The sequence below is a fragment of the Lynx canadensis genome, chromosome A2 (genome assembly GCF_007474595.2).
Source record: "Lynx canadensis isolate LIC74 chromosome A2, mLynCan4.pri.v2, whole genome shotgun sequence".
Lineage (NCBI taxonomy): Eukaryota > Metazoa > Chordata > Mammalia > Carnivora > Felidae > Lynx > Lynx canadensis.
In genome coordinates, this window is record NC_044304.2 from 89,505,976 (window position 1) to 89,522,373 (window position 16,398).

At 34.6% G+C, this 16,398-nt stretch overlaps 1 pseudogene; it reads left to right on the forward strand.

Annotated features, from left to right (window-relative positions):
* Positions 1 to 7,572: 7,572 nt before the first annotated feature.
* LOC115500314 lies at positions 7,573 to 7,823 on the forward strand (annotated as a pseudogene).
* The last annotated feature ends 8,575 nt before the right edge of the window (positions 7,824 to 16,398 follow it).

Sequence of the window (16,398 nt, forward strand, 5' to 3'; positions counted from 1 at the left end):
CTCTCCTTCTTGGGTGGTAATTTTTTTTTTTTTTTTTTTTTTTTTTCAACGTTTATTTATTTTTTTTTTGGAACAGAGAGAGACAGAGCATGAACGGGGGAGGGGCAGAGAGAGAGGGAGACACAGAATCGGAAACAGGCTCCAGGCTCTGAGCCATCAGCCCAGAGCCCGACGCGGGGCTCGAACTCACGGACCGCGAGATCGTGACCTGGCTGAAGTCGGACGCTTAACCGACTGCGCCACCCAGGCGCCCCGGTGGTAGCTTCTTTAACCATCACCTTTGTTCTGCTCCGTGTTGAGAGTCACATGAATTTTAGTGGATTTCTTTTGTTCTCTCAATCAAAACATATTCGCACAAAACATTCATTTCTTTTTAGATTTACTCAATATTTGGGGGGGGGCACTTGGATGGAGTCAGATCATGCATCAAAAAGGCTAAGCCATCTTTATTAAACTCACATTTGTTGCTTCCTTTTCTCTTCTCCCTCTCCTACTATTATGCAGAGCAATCGGGCTACATCTTTATTTCATGCCCACGTAACTGAGGTACACAGCAGAAAAAATGCTCATTTGTGCAGTGCACCCGAGAACAGTGTTGTGCTTATGGATAATTTTCTTTTTACAGAGACACTATGTAATGGGGATTTACTAGTGTACTGAGCCAGATCCAAACCTGATCACAAAGAGGAGAGAGGAGTTGTAATGAACATCCCTGTATAATTTTATGAGCCAATCCAAGTAGAATCTTTTAGCAAGAGCAGTACCAAAGCAGTGAGGTTTTCAAGAGGCACGCTGAGATTAAGACATTTGCATTGTATTCCAACATCAGATCTCAAAAGAAACAGATCATGTTACTTACAATCAAAAGTGGATCAGTATTCCAGTCATGATATTAGGTACACTGTCTTTCCCATAAGGGTGGATGTTTACTGCCTCTTACTCACTGTAGTATGTGTAGTACAGGAGGGATTTACTTTATTCTTCATTTCTCTATTCCACCCTCAGAATACAGAATGACTGATATGACTGTGTGTCAGAGGGGCCCATCCCAGTTTGTGAGTTTTTTGTTTTTTTTTTTTTTTATAATTTAACTTTATTTTTTTAATGTTTTTAAAAATTTACATCCAAATTAGTTAGCATATAGTGAAACAATGAATTCAGGAGTAGATTCCTTAATGCCCCTTACCCATAGCCCATCCCCCCTCCCACAACCCCTCCAGCAACCCTCTGTATGTTCTCCATATTTATGAGTCTCTTTTGTTTTTTTTCCCCCCTCCCTGTTTTTATATTATTTTTGTTTCCCTTCCCTTATGTTCATCTGTTTTGTCTCTTAAAGTCCTCATAGGAGTGAAGTCAGTTTGTGAGTTTTTATACCTAATTCCTAATCTCCCTCGTGAGCATTCTGCAAAGGATCTTTGGAATAGAGCAATTGGATGCGGATTTGCCACATGTCTGGGACTCCTAGAGTCTAAATTGCAATTCAACCCTGTACTTCAAAGTTGGAAAAACTTGTTAATGTTGATCTGCTTCTTTCTCTCCTATGTATGGCGACTTCCCTCCCCATCCACTGCACTGCCAAAGTTGAAACAGTTATGTGTTACATCTTGGCCAGAAAGAATTTGTCATATTTTGGATTTCAGGTAATTATATCACTTTGGAGCCTAAGATCTCAGTTGGGCTTAAAATGTTTCCATGTGTAAATTATCTTTATTGTTCTCATTTTTAGTGTTAGAGTGACAATGCCCTGCATACTTATGTGTTCTGATGGAAGCAAAAGTTTCAAGCCGTGCTTTCTTAAATAGTTCTCTCACTTTGCAAATTATAAATTTCAATATTTATAAATATTAATATCAGAGTATTTCTTACACTATTAAGAGTACAAGAGAATACATATTTTAATATAAACATAAGACCATCTCATTATAATAATAAGTGATATCCCAATATCATAAGAAAACAAAATTTTATAAGAATGTTAATCACATAAAACATGAAAAATGACTCCTGAGCCACATTTTGACACAGGCTACAACATGGTTGAAACTTGAAGACATTGTGGTAAGTGAGATAAACAAGACACAAAAGAACAAACATGGTGTAATCCAACTTACATGAGATATCTACAGAGGTCAAATTCATGGAAACACCAAATAGAATGTTGATTGCCGGGGACTGAAAACACTCCCACTGGCCAAAGTTGGAACAATTTAGGCAGAAAGTAAATGACAATATTGGATTATAACCTAAATAATAAAATAAACATGCATGAACACACACTGATATAAATAAATGATTGAATCAATGGGTAAAATAGAGGGGAAGCTAATACTTCTTTGCAGGAAATCCCAATTAGTAAATATAAAAATAATGAAATAGAAAAATACACGGTGGTAATCACTGCAGGCTAGGTTCACAGACCATACTAATCCTTGTGGGTGAGAGTATAAGGACAAACAATATTTTCATAGACTTAAAAGATGTTTCCTCAATATATTTTTATTAGAATGGAAACAGGATAATATTTATATTGAAGAAATATGGCAAACACTGCAGAGTTGTTATCTGTTTCCTTTTTAATACATATAAATATAATATTCCCCTTGATATCGGACACTAAAAAAAAATTCCTCCACAAATTGAGGGCGTCTAAGAAATTCTAAATCAGTATTTTTCAAAATTGTCAGCATCAAGAAAACAAGGGAAGACAAGATCTGTCATAGGTTGGAAAATGAAAAAAATGAATGATAAATGAAATGTGAATACTGAATTGGATGCCAGAATTAAAAAAAGATAAGGGTGAAATAGGAGTAACTTAAATAGTTTAAAAATGAATTTCTTAGTTTCAGTAATGGGTACGTAAAATGTTAAAATTAGGGCAAACTGAGTGGAGGGGACAAGGGAAATCTGTATACTATTTTTGCAACTGTTCTTTTAGTTTAAATTTATTTCAAAATGAAACGGTTTTAAAAAATGAAATTCACCCGCTTTTAAAGGTATGACTTTTGGAGGCAATCATGTCTCTCTTTTGGGAGGGAGGGTAATTATTTTAGATATTTGAAAGCAGCATAACAGTATTTATTTAGTTGGGTACATATTCATTCATTCTTTATTCATTCATACATTTATTCTCCCATCCATCCATCCATTCACTAATTCACTTAAGGGTGTTCCAATATTCAATTTTCACTGAATTACTTAGGTTTTGCAACATACGTGTAAATATTTTTAACTGGAACTTTAATATAATCTTAAACACAAGTTCTCATTTGGACTCTTCTATGCTACGAAATGTTACATGCAATATAAAATACATTTTCTTTAAATAAGGACTACCTGGAAAATTCACATTAACACTAGTTTGTTAAAATCTAATTCTTGTCTTGAGTGCTATTTGTGACTAATTTAATTTTAATACCTACTAACCTTTATCACTTATTATTAACTTACCATTATTTACCTTTCTTATTTTTGATAAAATGCTCAGGAAATAAAAATGAAATCTGGGAAACAGTAGAACCATCTAAAAGTAATACTTTCTTTGCTCTTTTTTTTTTTTTTTGGTATTTAATTGTAACCATTTCCAAAAATTTCTAAGTGTGAGCTCAAAAATCTACAATGAGACTATTGAAAGCAAAAAAAAAAAAAAAAAAGAAAGAAGGGAAAAGAAAAAAAAAAAGAAAAAAAATAGTGCTATTTATCCCCTAAGCAAACAAAAATGGATCCAATGTAAACATAGCATCTTCTTTTCATTCAAGTCATTGTGAGTGATTCCAATCTTTTCCAAGAAGCTTTCAGTGACTAATCTATCAGTCATGAAGTGTGTGTGAACACCAAAATAAATAAATGCATGAAAACACTTCTTTGGGAATATAGAATCATCTGTTTATGTTGTATACTGTGAGTCGATACAAGAGTTGATTTCTGACTCGATACGTACATTCCCAAGGGCTGTAAGGCTACCTATCACTTTCCTTGATAAAGCAGTAGAAAATCTGACAGTTAGTTGTCAGAAAGGATTTCAGTGAGCATCCTAAAAATAAAAGGAAAGAGCAAATTGTGTGGATCTTTTTTCAAGCGATCTCAGCTCTAGAAAGTTCCAGAAGAGTGAATACAAATGATAGATTCATTTTGAAATATACTGCTAATTGATATTGATAGTAGAATAATTAAGTACCCAGAGTAGACTTGAACCAAAACTGTAAAGTAGATGACTTTTCAACTTGGGAATCTTAATGGGGATTATTGTACACTTTTCTTTTCATTCTACTATAGTTTCTAACTCTGCAATCTTTGCAACCACTAGTGCCACACCAGCCACCCTGTATTCCTCATGTGTACCTTTGCGTGGAAACTGGACTTATGCCAACTTACCTTCTTTCCTTTTCTTCCTCTCTTCCTTCCTTCTGATAAATATCTATGAAGTGTTGATTACACACTAGGCTCTAAGCTAAGAGATCATACAGCATTGTATATAAAATTATCACAGCTCTTAGCCACACACAGAATGTATGGCTTGCTGTCTAGCAGATAAAAAAGACAATAAACAAATAAATATACACACATCTCTTGCCTTCTGTAATGCATCTCCTTACCTTGCCTCTGATATTAGCCTCAGTTAATATAAGTTGTAGTAGACAGTTCTGGTGAGAACAGACTTACCTGGTGCTGACACTCCCCATTCCTACACTTAACATCTTGCCACGTTTGTTCCCCAATGACTTTTCCAATACCACTATATCTTGGCCTTTGAGCACATGCTGTTAAGAAGGTCAGAATAGAGTTGAAGACCTTGGAGGCCATCCTCTGCCAGTAGAAGAAAGCAGCTGATAGATAAATGCTCTAGCCTTTCATCTGTTAGGAAGTCAATTCAAGCAGGCTTTTTAAACAGTTATCAAGGGCTGCTAGTAGAACTGTGCATCTGTTATTTACTAATGTGACATATATAATACATCCTGATACAGAATTTTCTTTATTCTCTGAATTGCTTACTTTGTTCTATCATATCTCCATTCTGGGCTTCATCCTCCCCCAAAATATCTGCACTCAAGTCCTTGTTTCAAGTTCTGCTGTTAGAGGATCAAAAAAATTGGAAGAATATCCTTTCAGTTCAGCAAATGAATGTCTAATTATAAGTCACGTTAATTTTGATGACTAATAAAGAAAAGGGTATTAACAACAGAGAAACTTTTGTGGATTTTTCTGAGGGGTAGGGAGGTTTATGAGGAGTTAATTGTGTTGGCCTGGAATCGACCTGAGCGACTTAAGTATCTAAAGGGCACTGGCTCCTGCTTAAATTATGAAATGCACTGGTTAATACAAAGAGTTAATACAAATTTGGGGACGGGTTGTTTAAGCTTGGCAGTGGTGATTATTAATATCAGTTAGATTGATGATTTATACCTTCTGAGAATCCCAGAGGACTCTTCCGTGGCGCTCTTTACATAGCAAGAAATATGCCTACATTCCTAGCAAGGTATAAGAACCCCCAGCTGAGACTCTAATTTAAGCTTCCTGGTTCCTCTGTGTTATAAGACCACCGTGGCAGTTTCTGATCAGGTCAGAATAATCACAATGACCATCATAGCTCTTATAAAGCAAGAAAAATGAAAACTTGAGTATGTGTTATAATCATCGGTCAAAATACTTATTCTTAACACTGTTCCTATCCTGTATCTTTTTCCTAAAATAAACCCTAGGTTAGTGAGCATTGACATTTTGGGTCCTATAATCTTCTCTAATGCTAAAATCCTGTCTAACTCCCAATCTTATGCAGAGGAGATCATACTTATCAGTGAAGAAACTACATTATTTTTGTTATTGTTGTTATGAACAAATCATTCAATATATGTTGGTTTAACTTCAAGAAGGATCAGTATAATTTTCCATCTTAACAGGTATAAGAAGACAAATCTTGCGATTATCTCAATAGAAAAGGTATTTTACAAAATTCAGTGTTCATTCCTGAGAAAAACTTTCAACAAACCGAGAACTGAAAGAAACTTTCTAAACCTGATAAAGGTCATTTATGTAAAACCTACAGCTGACATCATACTTAATGTTAAATGGTCATTATCAGAACAAGACAAGAATATCTTACTACTTTTACTTCAACACTGTAGTAGATTATAGCCAGTGCAATAAGACAAAGAAAAATAGAATTCAGATTGGTAACAAAGACATAAAACTCTTGTTTAACATGAGATGTTGACATGATTGGCTATGTAGACAATGTCATGAAAACTAAAATAACATGCTAGAATTATTGTGGTGAGTAAGGTTTTAGAAGACAACTGACAAAAATTTGCTACATTTCTATATACTCTCAAGAAATTGAAGCAATAAAAGCAATTTATAATAGCATCAAAAGTACACAAAATCTGACAAAAATGGTCAGATTTGTACTAATGGTCAGATTTGTAAAAATTACAAACATTGTTGAAAGTCACTAAAGATCTCAATAAAAGCAGGAATATACTTTGTGGGTTGACTATCAATATATGTAAGATGTAAAATTTCTCAAAGTGTAGATATAATGCATTCCCAATCAAAGATCAAACAGGTGTTTTTCCCCTGTAGAATTAACAAATGAGTATAAAAATCAAATAGAAATGCAAAGTACTAGATTAACCAAAATTCTGACAAGCAATGATAAGCACAACCTACTTTTAAGACTCATTATAAAACTATACTTATCAAAAAGTATGGAGGTGAAGTCAAGGTAAATGATCTATAGAATAAAATAGAGAGTGCAGGATTAGACTTACATGTATATTGACAACTGATTTTAGCAAATGTGCAAAGTATACTCAGGAGAAAATGAATCATCCTTTTGATGGATGTTACTGAAATTACCATATCCCTATATTTAAAATACTTTGATAAATGTTTTATGCTATATGCAAAAATTAATCCAAATTGGATCATATATAAAAATGAAAATCCTAAAATTATGAAAGTTTCTCAAGAGATCTTAAGAGAAAATCTTTGTGACACTTGGTTAGGCAAATATTTCTTAGATATTGCAACAAAAGCATATTCCATAGAAGAAAATTTGATATATTGGACTTTGTGAAAAATAAAAGATTTGCTTTTCAAAAGTCACTCTTAAGAGAATGAAAACACATAATACAAACTGGGAGAGTATTTTTGTAAATCATGTATTGGCTAACAGACTTGTGGACAAGTTCCACAAACAGCTCTCAAAAGTCACTAAGAAAAAAATACTGAAAATACTTAAACAGCTACTTCAAAGAAGCTATAGATTTCCAATAAGTATATGATTTCAGTAAACATATATATTATTTCCAATAAATGTATGTTTTATATATGCTCAAAATCATTGATCAGTAAGGAAACCCAAAGCAAAACCACAATAAGATGTCACTCCACTCATATCGTAATGGCTTAATTAAAAAAAAAAAAAAAAGAAAGAAAAAGGAAGAGAGAGAAAAAAAAGCCATCATAACAAGGGTTGGCAAGGATATGGAGGAACTGAAAGACACTATTGGTGAGAATGTAAAATAGCCTCTCTGCACTGACATTGGAGGCTGTGGCAGGAGGTGTGCCCTGTGCATGCAGAATATTGCCTGTGAGTTCCTGGATGGGTACCTGCCCCCTAAATGCTCTTTCAGAACCGCGTCATCGTCACCAAGGACGACGCGTCCATCCAGATGAATGTGATCAAGATTGACAAGGTGACAGGCAAGTTCAACAGCTAATTTAAGTCCAACGATATCTGTGCATCCATTTGCAGGATGGATGGGTCACATGACTCCATCCTCGGACTGGCAAAGGCCTTGGGCAATGTTTCGGTGAACTTCTGACTGGAGAGGATAATGGATGTGGAATATTTACCATAAATAAATAGCAACCCCTCTCCCCCACAAAAAGAAAGAAAATGTAAAATGGCACCTCCACTTTGGAAAACTGTTTGCTTGTTTTTGTGTTTACCATACCATACTGTCAGTCCACTCCTAGATATTTTTTCAAGAGAGTAAAAGCTATTTATCTGCGTATATAAAGACTTGTATAGAAATGTTCTTGGAAACTTTATTTGTAATAGCCAGAATCATGTAATAATCTATTAACAGATAAGTAGATGAAAAAATTGTAGCATAGTCATATAATACAATACTACTCAGCAATAAAAATATAAATATGATACATATGTAAATTCCATCTTTATGCTGAGTGAAAAAAACAGGCATATAAGAGAATTCACTTGACAATTCTATTTATGTAAAACAAAAAATGCAAAGTACTCCATTGTGACAGAAAGCAAATGTGTATAATATACTGCTATTATTTTATTTTAGAAGTTTAATTATATTTTAAACCTATTAAAATAAGTAAAAATATATATTTGTAACTTTAACTTCTTTTTTAGCATTTCCAGACCTCCACATATCTTTGTCTAAATCCAAAGTTTTATCTGATTTTATACCCCTTTTTTCATAAAACTTTTTAAGATTTATTTTAATACAACTGTGCATGTAATATATTGTCTCACCTTTCATTTGTTTAAGAAATCTGTATTTCACCTTCAGTTCTGAAAGATAGTCTCTCTGGGTATACTATTCTAAGTTGAATTTTCTTCTTTATTTCATTACATAGGGGATGACTCTCCAATGTCTTCTGGCTTGCATTGTCTCTAGTAATGAATCTTACATATTTTATAATCTTATGCCTCTGTAAATAATGTACGTTTTTAAAATTTTTATTTATTTATTTTGAGAGAGTGTCTGTATGATGAGCAGAAGAGTGGCAGGGAGAGAGAGAGAAAGAGAGAGAGAGAGGAAGAGAGAGAAAGAGAATCCCAAGTGGGCTCCATGCTGTCAGCACAGAGCCTGACATGAGACTCGATCTCATAAACTGTAAGATCATGGCCTGAGCTGAATCCAAGAGTCAGATGCTTAACCAGGTGAGCCACCCAGGCACCTCAATGTACATTTTTTTCAATGATTGCCTTTAACATTTCTTTGTGTTTGGTTTTCAGAATTTTGTCTTTGCTGTACTGGACATATCAATTGAATTTGTGTTTGTTCATGTGTGTGTATGTTGGTTTTTAACCTATTTTGAATACATGCTGTTTCTAAGATATTTGTTTAATTGATTTAATGATTTTTGGAAAATTTCTTGACATTTTCTATAAAAGTTTACTCTGTATTCCTTTCCTTCTAGGATTCCAATTACATTTTAAACAGTATGTTTTTATTAGTGTCTTGTTAACATTGACTGCTTTGTCTCTTGAAAAGTTTTTTTCTTTCCTTCTCCTTCCTCTTCTCTTGGAATTGTGTACTTTTGCAATAAAATCTAGAAAACCTATGTAGCACATATATATGCGATTCTTAATCAGTCAAATAGACCTGACTTGTCTTTAGGTTTTCTAGTTATTCTGATTGCTTTCAGGACAGCAATTTCTCTTAATCACTCCTTGTGTGAGGAGAAATAAGAGGAGATTTCACAGTACTGATTAAAGAGCTAAGAAAGGTTGGCTAAAACAGAATCTACAGAATTTCATGAAATATTTGGCCATTGTTATTTTTCATTTCACACAGAACAAATTCCTATTAAAGGGAATAATCTTCTGTCATAGCCTCTTCTCAGATACTTAATTATAATGTTACATACATTTGCTGGCTAGTAGACTGAATCAGAGAGGTTTACCTGTATGCATTGGACAGAATAGCTGGGTATTAAATTTTTATTTGGCAAATCCCATTAGCAGAATGTAAAAAAAAAAAAAAAAAAACACTAAAGGAGTACCTTTGCAAGTGGTACTATGAAAATGGGGTGAAATTAAAATAATGTACTAAGAGTGTAACATGGAATACAGTGTAACAAAATGAAACAAAGTGATAGTTTTCCTATATAGTTGTTAGCATTAGGATAAAGTGATCTTTTTATAGATAGAATTAAAGTGGTAGAAACATATTCAAGGTTAACTATGTTCCATGTGGATCTGAATGAATTTGTCTTAGCCAACTGGTTTGTGTATTTGAAGATATTATTTAATCCTTCAAGTAATAACAGTTATGGTGCTTTTTTTTAATAAGTTTTAGTATCCCTTGTTATTATGGGTCACCTTTCTTGATAATGGGGGGATTTAACGTTAATTAAAATGCTTCAGAAATCATATCTTAAATGTAACTTTTATTGTTGAGCATCCTACTCCATCAGAAAACTAAAAACATATTTGGAGAGACAGAAATGTCAACAGAGTAGGAGGATTCTAGGCTCACCTTGTCCCATAAATACAACTAAATAAATATCAAATCAACATAAATTCCCCAGAAATCAACCTGAAGACTGACAAAACACTAATGGGAGAGAAGAGGCCATACTGAAGAAAGCAGAAAGTGTAAAGATGTGGTAAATAAAAATTTTAAAAACGTACATTATTTACAGAGGCATAAGATTATAAAATATGTAAGATTCATTACTAGAGACAATGCAAGCCAGAAGACATTGGAGAGTCATCCCCTATGTAATGAAATAAAGAAGAAAATTCAACTTAGAATATCCTGCCTGCTGTGGAAGGGTAGGAGGCATGGTGATGGAGAAGGGTGAGAGAGGAGCTCACAGGGGAAGGCACAAGGAGAACGTTTCCTCATAGCCATTCGCTTGGGAAATGGGAGGGGCTGAATTGCCTGAATTCTTGCAACCACCAAGGCTTAAAAGCCTGGAGTTTTAAAGGTCAGTGGACTTGGCTGGAGTACAGCCCAATGGACACTATGCTACTGTTGGAGAAAAGGCAGACATACAACCTGGGTGGCATCCAGCATGGAAACAATGATCTGAAGAGCTCCTGGAGCACACATTGGGAAGATTATTTGCTCTTCTTTGAGCATGTCCTGAGACACAGCATTTGTAGAGACACTTTTCCAGTACAAAGATGTGCCATTTCCTTCCTCCACCTCTCAGCATAAACACAGAGCCACCTGCAGGAAGTAGCACAGTGTGGACATTGGCTGCCTAACTTGCTTACACCAAGCCTCACACATCTACACTCTGGTGGAACTGACCCCCTCAGTCATACTTGGCTAAGTCCCAGCATGTCAGGCCCCTCCTCCAGAAGACCAGCACAGGCCCCCTGCCCACACCATGTCTCCTGAGAGTTTTACAGGGTGTCAGTTCCAGAGCAGATGGTGACACATCTCATTTCACAAGCAGAACAGAGCACAGTTAATTAAAACTCACCACATTCCGGCTAGGGAATATTAAACACTGCTCACAGTAGAAAAGGAGAGCCTCTGCAGATGACTGGAATGAAGGATAGAGCAGTCAAAACACAATAGCAGAGGCACTGGAGGCACTCCCTGAAATGCTAGGCCCTGGGCACTACATGACCTCTTCTTCATAAGGCATTTACTTTCAGAAGGCATTTTTCAGGAGCAGAAGACACATGTGGCTTTTATAACACAGAGAAAAAGGCAGAGACATAGACAAAATGCCAAGATGGAGGAACGTAACCAAAATGACAGAATAAGAAGGCCATGGCCAGAGATCTAACTTAATTAAATGGATATAAGTAACATGCCTGATGGAGAATTTAAGGCAACAATCGTAAAGATACTCACTGAGTTTGAGAAAAGAATAGAAGACATCAGTGAGGCCTTTGCCACAGAGATAAAACAGTTAAAAAAGAATTGATCAGAGATGAAGAGTGCAATACATGAGATTATACACACTATTGATGCAATGAACAGCAGGCTAGAAGAAGCAGACTTAGAAGACAGTGCCATAGAAAGTAATGAAGCTGAACAAAAGAGAGAAAGCAGAATTATGCAAAATGAGAATAAAATTAGGGAATTCATTGATTCCACCAAACATAATAACATTAATATTATAGAAGTCCCAGAAGAAAAAGAGGGGAAAAATTTATTTGAAGAAATAATACCTGAAAGCTTCCCTAATCTGAGAAAGGTAGCAGATATTCAGATCCAGGAGGCACAGAGAGCTCCTATCAAAATCAACAAAAGCAGGCCCACATCAAGACATATTATAATTCAATTTGGAAAATATAGCAGTCAGTGAAGAAACAAATCTTAAAACCATCAACACGAAGAAAGTCCTTCACTTACAAGGGAAAACCCATGAGGCTACCAGGAGATTTTTCATCAGAAATTTGGCAGGCCAGAAGAATGGCATGATAGATTCAAACTGCTGAATGGGAAAAATCTGCAGCCAAGAATACTCTATCCAGCATGGTTATCATTCAGAATAGAAGAAGAAATAAAGAGCTCCCCAGACAAACAAGAACTAAAGAGTTTGTGACAACTAAACCAGCCCTGAAAAAAATATTCAAGGGGATTCTCTGAGTGGAAAGGAGAGACCAAAAGTGACAGTATAAAGCAGGAAACACAAAAGCCGTAAAAATGAATATTTCTGTGGAAAATCAGTCAAGGGACTCATCAAAAAAGGATATAAAATATAATAACATACACCTAAGATGTAGAGAGGAGAGGGGAAAAGAATGTGTTCAAACTTAATGGCCATCAACTTAATATAAACTACTATTTGCAGAAGAAGTTATTTACAAACCTAATGGTAACTGAATACCAGAAACACTAATAAGCATGCAAAGAGAAAAAGAGAAAGAAATCTGAATATATCACTAGAGATTATCAGCAAAAAATGAAAGAGGGGAAAGACAAGAAAGGATCAGAGCAAATCTCCATAAACAACCGCAAAACAAGCAAAAACTTGCAATAAATATACCTGTCAATAATTACTGTGAATGTAAATGGACTAAACACTCAATCAAAAGACATAGGGTGATAAAATGGATAAAAAACACAACCTATCTATATGCTTCCTGCAAGAGACTCATTTTAGGCATAAATAAACCTTCATATTGAAAGTGAGAGGGTGGACAAAGGAAAGCCATAGTTGCAATACATATATAGAACAATGTGGGTTTTAAAACAAAAAAAAGTAGTAAGAGCAAAGAAGGGCATCATAAAATAATAAAAGGGACGATCCAATAAAAAGATAACACAATTGTAAATATTTATGCACCTAGCATGGAAGCACCCAAATATATAAAACAGTAATAAACCTAAAGGAACCATTGATATCAATACAATAATAGTTGGGGACTTTAACACCTCACTGACATAAATGGACATATCATCCAAGCAGAAATATCAACAAGGAAACAATGACTTTGAATGACACACTGCACCAGATGGACTTAACAGATGTATTCAGAACATTCCATCCTGAAACAGCAGAATACTCTTTCTTTTACAATGCACATGGAACTTCTCCAGGATAGACCACATCTTGGGCCAAAAAACAGGTTTTAACAAATATAAGAAGACTGATGTCATACCATGCACCACTTCTGACTGCAATACTATGAATCTAGAATTTAACCACAAAAAAACACTGGGAAAGACCACAAATACATGGAAATTAAATAACATGCTACAAAACAACAAATGGGTCAACCGGGAAATAAAAGAAGAAATAAAAAAGTACATGGAAATATATGAAAATGAAAGTGAAAACAGAACAGACCAAAACCTTTGGGATGCTGCAAAAGTGATCCTAAGAGGGAAGATTATAGCTATACAGGTCTACTTCAAGAAACAAGAAAAGTCTCAAATAAACAACCTAACATTACACAAAAAGGAGCTAGAAAAAGAACAATAAACAAAGACTAAAGCCAGCAGAAGAAAGGAAATAATAGATTAGGACAGAAATAAATGATATAGAAATTTAAAAAAACAATAAAACAGATCAATGAAACAGGAGCTGGGTCTTTGAAAAAATATTTTAAAAAGTAATTAATCTCTAATCAAACTAATAAAAAAGAGAGAAAGAAGGGATCCAAATAAACAAAATCACAAATGACAGAGGAAAAATAACAACCAACACCAGAGAAATACAAACAATTATAAGAGAATATTATGAAAAATTATATGATAACAAATTGGACAACCTGTAAGAAATGGGTAAATTCTTAGATGCATATAATCTACCAAAACCGAAGCAGGAATGGGCACCTGGGTGGTTCAGTTGGTTAGGCATCTGACTTTGGCTGAGGTCATGATCTCACGGTTCACGGGTTCAAGCCCTGTGTCGGGCTCTGTCCTGACAGCTCAGAGCCTGAAGCCTGCTTTGGAGTCTATGTATCCATCTCTCTCTCTGCCCCTCCCCTGCTCATGCTCTGTCTCGCTCTCAAAAATAAATAAACATTTAAAAAATTAAAAAAAAAATGAATCAGGAAGAAATGGAAATTTTGAACAGATTTATTACTAACAAGGAAATTGAATCAGTAATCAAAAAACTCCCAAGAAACAAAAGTTCAGGACCAAGATGACTTCAGAGGCAAATTCTCCTAAAGATTTAAACAAGAGTTAATACCCATTCTTCTCAAACTCTTCTAAAAAAATTAAAAGGAAGGAAAACGTTCAAATTCAATCTGTGAAAAAATAAATAATCCAATTAAAAAATGGACAGAGACATAAAAAATATTTTTCTGAAGAAGAAATACAGATGGTCAACAGACACATGGAAAGATGCTCAACATCACTTCTCAGGGAAATGCAAACCAAAACTACAATGAGCTATCAGCTCACACCTTTTAGAATGGGTAACGTTAGCAATATAAAGAAGTCTTGGTGACGATATGGAGGAAAGAGAACACTCCTGCACTGTCCATGGCAATGCAACCTGGTGCAGCCACTCTGAAGAACAGTATGAAGGTTCGTCAAAAAGTTAAAAATAGAACTACTTTATGAACCAGCAATTTCACTACTACATATTCACTCAAAGAATACAAAAATACTAATTCAAAGGGACACTTGCACCTGAAATTTATAGCAGCGTTATCTATAATAGGCAAATTGTAAAAATAGTCCAAGTGTCCTTCAACTGATGAATGGCTAAGGAAGAAGTTTTATGTATATATACAATGAAATATTACTTAGCCATAAAAAATAATGAAATCTTGCCATTTGCAAGAACATGGTTGTAGCTAGAAAACATTATGCTAAGTGAAATAAATCATAATGACAAAAATCATTTGATTTCACTCATATGTGGGATGTAGAGAGAAAACAAATGAGCGAAGGGGAAAGAAAAAGAGGCAAACTAAGAAACAGACTCTTAACTATAGATAACAAACTGATGGCGACCAGGAGATATGGATAAGGTGATGGGTGAAATAGACGATGGGGATTAAGGAGGGCATTTGCTGTGATGAGCATTGCGTGCTGTATGGAAGTGTTGAATCACTATATTGTACACCTGGAACTAATATTACACTGTATGTTTTCTAACTGGAAAAGCTTAAAAAAGAAAAGCCTAAAAGAGAAATAAATAAAAGCTTAAAAAAGAAAACTAAAAACTTGTGTATCAATTCATCAGTGATTATGTAGATTTAGATTAGGCTTAGATTTCCTTAGTTTTAAGGTAATGTCTATTTTCTGTTCCAGGATTTCATGCAGGATAGCAGTTTACATTTAGTTGTCCTGTCTCCTTAGGCTCTTCTTTCTTGTGACAGTTTTTCAGACTTCCCTGGTTTTTGATGACCTTGACGATATTAAAAAATAATTATCAGGTATTTTTGAGATCCTCCTATATTGGAATTTCTTTGATGTTTCTGTCATAATTAAATTGGGGTTAAGAATTTTGGGAAGAAGAAGACAGAAGTCAAATACCATTTTCCCCATTATATCCAGGGTAAATACTAACATGGTTTATCATTGTTGATGTTGACCTTGAATACCTGTTGAAAATAGTGTTTGTCAAGCTCTTTCACTGTAAATTACTGTTCTGTGTGTGTGTGTGTGTGTGTGTGTGTGTGTGTTTCTTTCTGCCTTTCACACTATTCAAATGATTCCAGCTTTGTCATTTAGGAGCTCTTTCAGTTGACTCATGTTTGTCTTCAACACAGATTCATCAATGTGAGTTGTGTTTTTGTTTTGTTATTTTGTTCGCTTGTTAGTTTTTGCATGTTTTTGTTCTTCTTAGCATTTCTTTGCTTTCTGCTTTAAGCTTATCTTAGTATATTTCTCCAAAAAGCCTTGGTTGTTTCTGGTTGTTTTTATTGGTGACTGTTATTTAAATATACGATCTGGGTGCTACATTTGTTGCTGGGGGTGTGTTTTCTCTGAGGTCATCTTATCTGACAGATCAAGGAAATAAGTGTACATATCAACCAATATACAGGCACATATTATAAATATTTCTATATGCAATCATCTACATCCACATGAAGTGAAGCATGAGTACATGTGATATCTCCAATTCTTTTCTTTCTTTTTTTAATTCTTATCCATTACCACATAGATCATTTTATTTTCATTGCCTTGCTTATCTGTAGCATCTAATTACAAAACAAAGAGAATTAACTCCTGCAATCCACCACTATTTACTTAATTTAAT